The sequence below is a fragment of the Mya arenaria genome, chromosome 4 (assembly GCF_026914265.1).
Source record: "Mya arenaria isolate MELC-2E11 chromosome 4, ASM2691426v1".
Classification (NCBI taxonomy): Eukaryota; Metazoa; Mollusca; class Bivalvia; order Myida; family Myidae; genus Mya; species Mya arenaria.
The window spans coordinates 54631086-54643384 of NC_069125.1; the positions used below are offsets into that span (position 1 = coordinate 54631086).

The 12299-nt window shown below is 33.5% G+C and overlaps 1 pseudogene; it reads right to left on the reverse strand.

Moving 5' to 3' along the window:
• The window catches only part of LOC128230486 (kinesin-like protein KIF6), a 28922-nt pseudogene extending 16737 nt beyond the window's left edge, over positions 1-12185 (reverse strand).
• Between the last annotated feature and the right edge of the window lie 114 nt (positions 12186-12299).

The window sequence follows — 12299 nt, forward strand, 5'->3', positions numbered from 1 at the left end:
AACAGTTATATTCACTAGACCTAAATTAACAGCCCGCAAGTTCTTCTGACTGTTTATTGAATGACCAACATTAACAAACAAGGAAAATAAGAAATGAGCCTTACCAAGGCTGTCTCGGAGCAGCATGGTAAGCTGGGAGTTCCTGTAGGGGACATGGCGGGGCCCTCGTAGGGCGTCAGCACTCAGCGGCCGACCCACAAACTGGTACCTGTAATAGTAAACTGGAAAATCAAACAACTCTCATATTGAAACTGTCTCCTTTCACCGAAACAGTGAGACCTTCTCAGGGAGCCTGCACTCCCCTTCCTTCCTAGAGAAAATACAGCATACAACACTTATCAGAGTGTTGCCCGCCTGATTACAAACAAAATACAATGATCTCTTTCAATCGTTTGTCCTCTTTTTAACAAAGCAAAAAAGGGCATTTTTAACATTACCGTATTTCAAGGATATTTAGTAACACAAATTGTGTGTAAAGGGAAAAACAAACCTACTTTGCCAGTATGACACTTGCTGTTTGGCTAGTATGACACTTGCTGTTTGGCCAGTATGAAACTTGCTGTTTGGCTAGTTTGGCACTAGCTGTTTGGTCAGTATGGCATTAGTAGATTGGCATGTCTGGCACCAGCTGTATGGCCAGATACTTTCAGCAAACTCCAAACACATAAATGTAGTTTAAGAAGACCTTTGCGGCACAGTTTCTTGAGTGTGTTAGTAATTACTATATTTCAGTACATATACATAATAAAGCCTTACTTCCTGTTCCCAACAGCTGTTCGTGTCCTGCCGGCCTTGTCCTTGTTGAGTGCTTCCTCCTGGAGGGCAACTATCACAGTCTCAAGGTAGTGCAGGGACAGATTGATCGACTTTGCCTCAGTCAACTGGTGTCCGAGAACCCGAGTCTTTGCCACTCGCTCTGACCCTGCTAAATCCACCAGATGCAGCTTAGATCTGCAGTAGAATTGAGTAATATGAAAGTTCCAACTGCTACTATATGGAGAAGTTCAAATTGAATGAAAATGCATCTAAGTCTTCAACTATGTAACATGTGTTCATCTGCACTATGTTAACCTTTCTGCCAACAGCATCAAATTTTTGATATGATCACTCTTTTTCCTATCATTATTTACCTTTCAATACTACTAGTATAAGATAATTTCACATTAACTGGTTGTGGTAAAAATATCAATCTAGGGTTTTTCGTTAGATCCACTCACTAGTTCTCATTGTATCTTCTTTTTTTTAAACAGAAAAGAGGAATCATTTTACTGTTCTGAATCAACTTGAGTAAATAATATCTGCATATCAGTCACTTATAAGAGTTTATGGTATTAGTCAATGGATTAACAGGATTCAGATTGGGAGAAATTTACAAAAAATATCCCTCTCAGATCACTTTGATATATTTCAAGATGATAATCCATGCTTTTACCATATCTCAAACTTTATCAAAATCTAAATAAAAGGCTTGTAATTCATCTAGCAGCTCCCATTTATAACTGGCTGTTTGATACAAGAATTAATTGACTTTGCTTAACCCATTTGCTCAGGTGTGTATTTGTCAAACTTTATATATAAATACTTAAATTCCTGTGAAATAACTATATGTACATTGTACAGCACTTTTTTTCTATGCACATGATTAAATACCTTTACAATTCCTTATAATCATCCAAAACTGCAAATCCCAGTCATTCATAAATCATATTTTTATTACTATATTGAATATATAATATCAACTAAGTTCCCATATCCGGGCAATCCATGCTATGTTAATCTTATCCCCTAAGTGTTTGCTTTTTAAACAGTTTTGGCTGATGGCCTTGTTACTATTGCAATCAAGCAGCTAAATAAACTCAAACAGAAGGCTCTGATTTCCGCACAATATTCCACTTAAATCTTTATTGATGATCATACAAGGATGTTTACAATGTAAACAATAAAACAATTCACAAAATCCATACTACTGTGTCATTTAATGCTTTGCAAACAATATGAAACCATCGTTTTGACTGAAAAATCAGTACTAATATTATACCAACATATGCAATATATATTGAACAGTTGTTTTGATTTCAGCACAGTGCAATGAAACGCAAAATAAAAGCTACTATGAGTATATCTCATTTTATTTATATGTATTTTATATGTTATGATAATTTCTTATTTTTATAATATTTTAATATAGTGAATTGGTCTTTGATGTACTTAAAAATATGTGTATTTGTTTGGGATATTATGTATGACAGGTAATTGTTTTCTTTAAGAAAATAAATCTTCTCCTCATACATGCCATATCCCCCAGTGGGGGGAAAAATCCCCCCGAATTTCGATCCATCCCTGGTCTCCCGGTGGGAGATAAAAATTCCCCGGAATTTTTTTTTTTTTTTTTTTTTAGATATTTTACATCAGGCAATAATGACAAAGTGAAACCACAGTATGTGAGCGAAACTGAATGTAAAGAAATAACTCTGCAAGGGTGAAATGACTGTTTAAAAAAGGTTTGATAAATGCCAAAAAGAAACCTTAACAACAATTAATTTGAAGTAATGATCAAAGGCAAAGAAATATTACTATTAATTTAGGAAAAGGAAGAAATTAATAATTTTCATTCCATTATCTTAGTGTCTGAACGTCATCATAGCTGATAGTATTAAGCAGAACTTTTTAAAAGACTTTGGAGGTAGTTTAATTTAATTTACAGTATTATAGTATGACATGACAGTGTATCATAAGAATATGATAAATCATGACATAAAATAATTCTGTATAATGAAAAAGGTTTTCATAGCAAAATATATGTGAATACATTTTTTCGTAATTGCGTCTAAAAATACTTTATAATTTTGCCAACTTAAACCTGCTAAAAAATCCCCCTGAATTTTCAGCCTTTCTGAACAAATCCCCCTGAATGGTCACCAGAAAATATGGCATGTATGTCTCCTTTTACAACTTTACTTTGCGTCTTGTAACAAAAACAACTAGAGCTATCGCTGGATGTCATTAATACCACCACTACACCACCTTCTTGTAAAAAGAAGTAACAGTTGGAGTGATGTATGCTCCTTGAATGCCCTATGTCTGTGAAAAGGCATCATTAAGTTAATAGTCCTAAGTTCTTCTATATAGAAATAAGGACTTAACATCTGTGAAATACGGCATCAAATTATCTTTTCAATTTCTAAAAACAAAGCACAGTTTTAATTCAGTTGACCTCGAAAAGATATAAAGTTATGGAGAGTAGTAGAAAAATAGACATACAAAATTGAAAGGCATTAATTTAACTCTAAATATACCAACACAAAATAATGTTTCATATGCACAGCACGTCTTCTCAACACAGTCAATATGTGTAGGAAGTTTGAAGTCAATACCTCGAAAAATATGGAGTTATGAAGAGAAGTGAAAAATAATCAAAGGGCAATAACCCTAAAAATATTATACACAAAATAATGTCTCAACACAGTCAATATGTATATAAAGTTTGAATTCAATACCACAAAAACATATGGAGAAATGAAGAAAAGTAGACTTGTCCTGATGTCTCAGGACAGACATAGGTACGGATGGACAAGACAAGGTGATTCCTATATAACCCACACCACTTCATGTCGGGAGTATTATCACAATATATATAAAAAACAACACACTACTTTAACAACATTTAACTATGATGTTAAGAGCTCATATTGTCAGCCCTGATTCACAAATGAAAACGGGGCAATAATCCAAGATTATGTGGAGTATACAACTAGGTCTTATTTCTATACTCACAGTAATGATAGTAGGGGGTATTTGAGTAAAAAAACAGTAAGGATGAAAAAACGAGTTCAGGTAAAATGCAATTTTCCATGATGACATATGTTGTTGTTTTTTAAATTAAACAAGCTATTAATTTGTCACATACATCACTGTCCTTACTACTTAAAGCTTTCAAACAACATGGAAATAGCAAGAAACTATACAACTACAAGAAAAGGGTGAGGAAATTCTAAAAAGAGCATTGCGGAGCAAACCCCAACACTCGTCTCATTGTTTTTTATTAAAAAAAAGGAGCATAATGCAACAAAACTGGAGACAGAGTTTTGGGCCTTGCTGTAAATATGAGTTCTGTCTCAAGCAGTGTTAGTGTGTACCAAGTTTCAATGAATGCCTTATACAATATTGAAATTATGACTAGTAAGGTGAAACATTTTGCATCCCTACACCAACGGCACCAAGAATATGACAATTCCTTGACATGTATTTTTCAAAAAACAGACAAGCTAAATATATGTGACACAATATGAAAGGATTGGTTGCATTACCTTCAGTAAACTATGAGTTTTGTTTACAAAACAGAAGAAGAATTAAACATTAATATTAATATGATTGTGTAAATTGATGGCTGTCTAAAATTGATGTGTCAACAAAATGAGTCTTAACCTCCTCAATTCATAGTTTTAGTTTTACTAAATGTTTCATTAAAAGCTTGAGTCTTATGACTTGGCAAAGACAAACATATGGATACAAGGAAGTTTCTTCCAACCCTACCCTCTTGAAAAACATCACAATGAACTTTGGTATTTGATAAACAAATATGTGAATTTTGGATACCAATATTATTTTGGTATATATATTAGTGATATAAGGGTTTTACATGCAAAACAAATTATAGAGAGTAATATAAACATAAATTTATTTCTTAAAAAGGCATAAGGCCCATACACATGGGCAGAATTAGCACATGTCAACATACGACAAGGAAAATAAGGACAACAATTTGAATGGCTTTGGATTTATTAGAGAGGTTTTCAGTGAAAACAATTTGATTTTATTTTGTGAATATTGCTAGTTTTGCTTATGCTTAATTATTTTGCTACAAAATAATGGGACATGTTTAAACTTATTATCTGATATCTTTAACAACTCTATCAACTTCATAACATTTTCTCTAATGATAATAATTTTCAAGGTACATATTATGCCACCTATCCATCTCAATGGATAGCCGATAATTTCATTTTTTTCAAAAGCCATAAATGCTTTGCAATCATATAAATATATTTAGCATGTTTGAATTATTTTTGTAAATATTAATCAATGTGTGTTCTAAAATGATATACCAATGTAGGACAGTGGTGAGTTTTCTCAATCAAAAATGTATATGTAAAATGTTAACTTCAGTCTTTCAATATCATCAATATTTCCTGAACCCCATATCTCACTGCCATACAAATGTATTGGTTTTATTGTTGTATTAAGCAATTTCAATTTGCAAATCATAGAGTAAGGAATGTATTTTCACTTTATTCTAAGTAACCTAACATGGCTTTGTTTGCTTGATTGGCAAGCTTTTTTTACCTTAAAAGATAGGTTAATTTAAGTAGAAGCAAACAGCAAATATAAACTGTTATAACTTCACGAAAAATGTACTTTTGGTCGTTTATTTTACATATTAGTAATCAATAAGCAATTACCAAGATTAAAAGGGGTCACTTGGCATCAAAATTGAACATTGTACAATTAATGTTAATGGAGCTACATGTATAGCAGATCTAGCTTATTTCATCATCAGATTTCTTAACCTTGAAAATCAGAAACTGTAGAATGAAATTTTTGAGTGTCTTTATTCAATACCAATATCAAGTTAATTCCCCCATACCTGACAATGGTATCAGAGTCAATCTTTTTGGCAGTGAGCTGTATGGAGAAGACGGCGTGTGAGCGAGATGACCGGTCATGTACGGCAGTAGCAGCTACCTTCCTGTTTGCTTGCCCCTGGAGCAGTAGACTCTGGGCCACATCCTCACTCGCTGCCAGGTGGTTTGTCTGGTTACGCACGATGCACGAGCCACTTGGGCCCTCCACAATTGTCACCTGTGAGTGAAGAATGATAAATCCCAGGTACAAAGTGTAATTTTACAATTTACATAAATTCAAGCAACAAAAAATATTAGGATATATTATGCATAATTGTATATTTATTATACTGAAATGTTTTTGTCATGATAATTAAGTCGACTATAAATTAAATACTTGATTTACATCCCAGCCCGCCCCCTCATTTTTACTGCCCCTTATATTTATTGCCTCAAATAAAAATGTTAAACTAGGGTCTGTCTGGGAATGGTGTTTATTCATACCTTCGATGTATATGTATAAAATTGACATATAAAAAAGGAGTATTGCTACGATCATGTTTGTGGTTCGTCTTGCAACACATTTATATGGTTTATTATTAAAAAGAAAGAGCATGAACACATATTCAATGATCAAACAATCATCTAAGACAAATAAAAAATCATCCCCTGGCCACATTAAAAAAAAAATGGATGAAAATTTAACAATTAATTTATATAGGCCTAAACTGTAAAACTGATGTAATTCTCATAATGCAAAATTAGTGTGCGTTTTTTGCTGTTTAAACACAAATGTACAGACAAAAAATAAGAATATGTTATAACAGAAAGTAACATAATTTATAAAAACATTCGCTAATGAGCATGAAAGACTGTACCTTAGGGAAAGGTGTGACGAAGGATCCCTGTATTCTGGCCCCAGGGTTGAGGAGATCGTAGGCGACATCCTGATATATCTCGAGGTACGATATATGAACACTCAGATCCTCCTGTGAACGCTTCTCTAGCTCCTTGTAAACCATTGATAGTGCTCTGGATGACAGTTATACAGAATCATATGGTCATGTTGTGTGGCATTGGATAATTTTATAACAAACAAATGAACTTTACAGGTTAACGTTACAGAACTACTTCCCTGGTGGCCATTTCAATGAAGGATTTTAGTTGTTACTGCAGTTATCTTGAATCTGTATAAACATCATAACTGGCAACAAACTGATTGTTTTTATTTCCTTAACATTATGTTAATCTGTAATACTGGCAAGTTTTATTCACACAAATTTGTAGAAAACTAATACATATATGACACAAAGACCATTTCAATTTAATACTAAGAGGGACTAAGATCTTTACAGGACACTAACCTTGGTTCTAGACCTCTAGAATGATAGGTTTTAGCACTTCCTTCCACAGTATAGGTCTTTCCTGTACCTGTTTGTCCATATGCAAATATGGTTCCATTGTAGCCATTCAGAAATCCTGTAATGATAAGTTTAACAGCAACTGAATTATATTGGGAATAGAAAATGTTTTAAAACATAAAAGTACTTGTTTGGGAAAGGATAACAGTGATTAAGTTAAAACTTTATTTATTTTTACCATGATTGTTGTTACTGAGTCACTTTAGTTGGCAAGATGTTGCCCCAGAGTGGTCTTCTGTTGTGGGGAGGGGAACCGGCAAACCCAGAGAAAACCCAATTGTCTGGTTTGGTGACCACCAAACAAACTCAAAAGCACCTTGGTGAGAAGCTAGTGCACTTACCACTGCGCTAACCATACAACCAACAGTGATAAAAAGTGTATACATGTAAAACAAGATCGCCAACCATCGCAAAAAAGGCCTGTCCTCTTTTTAGGAACTTTAAGCCAGATTTAGAGAGCAGACACTGTCAATACAGTTGCCAATTCAAAGTTCATAACTGAGGCAACATGGCTGATATTGAAGTAAGTTAACAAGATATTATGTCCTTACACATTCTGATTCAATTTTTATAGTAAAGGATTAAATCTCTAGAGTGACTCAAGTTCTTATTAATACCTAGTTAACTTACTTACAAAAATCGGTCTTGTCCAATCAATGACTTTAGAAGGGTTTGTCAAATCATCACCTTATTTGGGCAGAATGTGTATGGACATAACATCTCAGACAAGTTTGATAGCCAGTCGTATTGCTTGAGCCACTCTTGAGTTATCAACCTTTAATTATAGAAATTACCTAAAATCGGTCTTGTCAGATCAATAACTTTAGAATCATTTTATCCAATCATCACCAAATTTGGTCAAAATGTGTAAGGGAGTAGCATCCCTGACAAGATTGATAACAAGTCTAAAGTCATTGATCGGACAAGACCAATTTATGTAATTTCAATAATTAAAAGGAGATAACTCTCAAGTGACAAGAGCGATATTGCTGATTATCGAACTCGTCCGAAATATTAAGCCCATACACATTCTGACCAAATCTGATGATGATTGGACAACGGCTTCTTAAGAAATTGATCGCCTACCAGCCCAACTATCTGCCATAGGTGAAAATACAATATGTCCATTTCTATGAACAGCGTATAATTGACCCAATAGGTAAATACATGGCGATATAAAAGTAGATTTACATAACGACACTTCAATGTTCAACAAGGGACATAACTTAAAAACTATTTTGCAACAATGGTGGGACTTGTTATGCATATTTATTGTTATCTTTAACACAATCATCTAATTATTCTATGAGAATATCATAAAGGAGTTTATGGCCAAAGGTCTTATCTTTTTGTAAGACAATGCTGAAGAATAAGTTGAAGACACAAGCACTATGACAAAATTTCACTTTTTACAAATAATACAACAAAAAAACAAGCATAGTCAGGTTGACCAACCTTTGACAATTTCCAGAGCAGCAACATCAAACACATCCTGCTGTGAGGCATCCTGCATGAAGATATGGTCAAAGTTAAACTCATGGTTGATGGTCGATCGCGAGCCTTTGCTGTTTGAATTGAAATCCTTGAGTAACTCGGGCACTCTAAGGTACAGTGTGGAGTTTGATGTCTCATGTTCTGGGTATGTCAATGATGTTGGCTTAATACGGCAAAAAGTCTTGATGTTGGGCATTTTGGCTGAGTTTCTGCTAGGTTACTGTTTCATGAGGCATTCTTCTTGTTTCTTATTTGTAATGGCTAGCATTTCGACTGGTTCATTTAGTTGATTACCTCTGAAAAAAGAAAATAAGAAAATTTAATTTTTAGACTACATGTAGTTAAAACAAAATTCAGGTCAATCAAGGTTGTGCCTTTTATGTCTCATTAAAACCCATTATGAACTTTACAAACAATAAACAAAATAAAGAATTAGAGGTAAATGATGAAAAACATGATAATAATTTATTGACCTGCATTGTCCTCCAGTAAATTATCCCTTCTGTAACACACAATACTGACTTTGGAATTTAGTAGATAAAAGATTCAATACAGGGCATTGTTCTAAATCAATATAATTCATGCTGAATATAAACCTTGATTTGGGCATTGACAATGCCCATTTAACAAAGTCTTAGGTTTATCTCCCCTGCATGTAACAACAAGGTTTATAATGGTGATATTTATTGCAATTTTATGTCTACTTGTTAAATTTTAATGTCAAGTCTTTGTTTGTGTGCCATAAACGTTTGACTGATTTCATATGTTTAAAATGTTGTTGTAAATGTAATTTAATTGGCCATTGTACTGAATTTCAGTAAAAAAAAATCATAAAAATAAATCAGTGAACATTTGTTGAAATTTGGTATAAGATCGCAGAATGATCAGAGAAAGCAATATTTTATAAGTGGCATAGCGATGAGTGAAAAAATAATTTTCTGAATAAATCTCTCACTCTGTGTAGAAGATGCTTTTTCCTGTTAATGCACATTCAAAATATTATTGACAATATACATTCAAACCCAGTCAATGATCTGATGATTTCATTTGGCAAAAAGCTTCAAAGGGTCTGAGTCTTGTTTACCATATAACTTATTTCAGCGCATCCTCAACAACAGCTCTTACAGTGGATTGTCAAATACAGATCTGACGAGAAAGGGAGGTTCCAAAATATGATTAACACAGCATTGTTAAGAGAAGCAAAAATATTACAAATGCAGTAACATTCCCATTGGCATAGAAACAAAGATGATAATTCTTTTCTACTGGTATATTGGCATGCCCCAAAAGATGTTTTTTGGGGTATGTTTTCTATTTCTTGAATCTAAACAATGTTAACATTGACTCAAATTTTAAAAAAGGCTGTTTACTTCTCAGTAAAACATTAAATTTCCTGACCATTTGTTTTCAAAGTACTTTCAGATGTAATTATTTAATATAAAATGCTACAGTTATTTGTTAGCTAATTTGTGGTTCACACATTTAACACACACAGGTCTTTAAATGACACACACTTGGTGTGTCTATTATTCGCATTAGATGTTTTAGTACTGTAGTTAATCTGTATGAAAACATTCAGTCAGTTGACTTTCATGATTATCCAGCCAATAACCAATATTATCATATTTACAAAACACAGATGAACTGCAACTTTAAAATATTTAATCATATACACTCATAATCTTTAAAGGTGAAAGTCCATCAACAATGTTAAAATTAACACTTCCAAGACAAATAAAGATGTCAATGACATCACTTGTTTCATCAGCATCACATAACATATTACCAATCACAAGCATCAATTTTCAATTATCAAGGTATTTCAAACATTTGAAGTTTGATCTATTCCTCTTAGAAAGCTGCATCGCATGATTTTGGTCCTGCAGACATAATTATTACAAATTAATTAATCATTAATAAAAAATGATTTTTTTATGTACTGGTATATCATTTCTTCCAAACTTTTTTTGTAATGATGCATCATTTTCTTGAACATTTATGACCAATGGTTTACCCATGTTTCCATGGCAACTACGTATTCTGTCCTTGCTTATTTTGACTGCATTCATGGTCTGTGTTTAAAATGGCCCAATGTTTTGAAAATGAATCATCATTTGTTTCTGATTTTATGTTCCATAAAGATTCTATGTTAAGAAACCTATAACAATTATAAAGTTGTGATATTGATATGCTAGTTAATGTTGCATGTCATTTGAAAAATGTACTTTCGTAATGACGTCATGTGAATGACATCAAATTTGGTATTCAAAGAAAACATTGTTTCATGTAAACATTTATCTTGCTCAATATTAGTAATATCATGAAAAATTAACAATCTGATCATTAAAAATAGGCTGTCAAGGGGCACGTGACCTTTAAACAGCAGACTCAAGGCACTATTGATAGCCTATTCGGAAAGGTAACCAAACAACAAAACCAACATAATTATGGCTGAAACATAACTGCACAGCATACAGTTCCTCCCTGCACAAGTCCTGTTGCTCCACAAAGATGATGACAACAAAGGGAAACTTCATGTAGCCGCTCAAGCTGTTTGGGGGAGGTGAACCTTGGTAACCATTATATCGTTGATAGAGAAGAAGTATGTTAATCAGTCACTGACCACTCTGGACGAAATTCTTCAGACTACGGCACTTGACATACTAATTTATATGTACATATAAATAAACATGACAGAAACATGAATCTGAAATCCCTCAATATCTATCCCTTAAAAGGCCTGTGTCAATTATGTTACTTAATAAATGTATCAATAAAACATTAACAGGCACATAGTTGCATATTAAACAAGATAAATTTAAAAAAATTGAAATTTTGGTCTAGCATAGTGCACCAGTCAATTGTAAACACGGTCCCCCCCCCCCTGGTCAGGGGAATAGCGGGGACTTTGACCTTCGGTCAAGCAAAGCCAGGGTAAAATCCCTGCCCTAATGAGAGAAACTGCTGGTTAAATCCCTGCCATATAGACCCGCACCCTAGGGACCATAGGTAAGGACCATTCCCCGCTATTTTTGGCGTGAAGACAAAACCAACACATTCACCCAGCACTGCAGGGCCACCTGAAAGGTAAAAACACGGTCCATTTCCCGGACTATCCTTGGTATACCCCTGGACCTGGGGGTGGCCGTGGTAACAATTGACTGGTGCATAGCTGTTATTGGCAAAATTTCCTGTTATTTGCAAAATTACCTGGCAGGATGTGACAGCCCCACCACATCTGTGGTTATAACCCAAATCAACACCCAAATTATTATTACTTAATTACACTTCAACACATCAGCATAACCAGACCTGGGTTTTTAAGGATCATGAATAAATTGGTAATAAATTAAAAATTAAGAAAATTTAAATATTTTTGTTAAATTTATTAAAAAATTCTTAATTTCAAAATTAATTGACAATTAGTCCACTGAAATTAATTGGCAATTAGTGAATTACTGAATTAGTCAATTTCAAAAAAACTATATTGACAATATGACATCAATCAGTTTTTAATTGTTCAGGTCTCCAAATAAAAATTAATAGATTGTGCGATGAAAAAGTGATAAATTACCAGTTTAATTTCCTAAGGTACAATGTAAGAACATGATTGGAACATGTTTACATTTTCCGCCATATTGTATCCATGTCAGACAAAATATCACAAATCCAGAGCAAACGAACGCATAAGAAAAACGTTAAAAGTTAGTTAGTGCATCATGTATGTTTGGGGTACAAACATAGTTATGATATTGAATTAAAA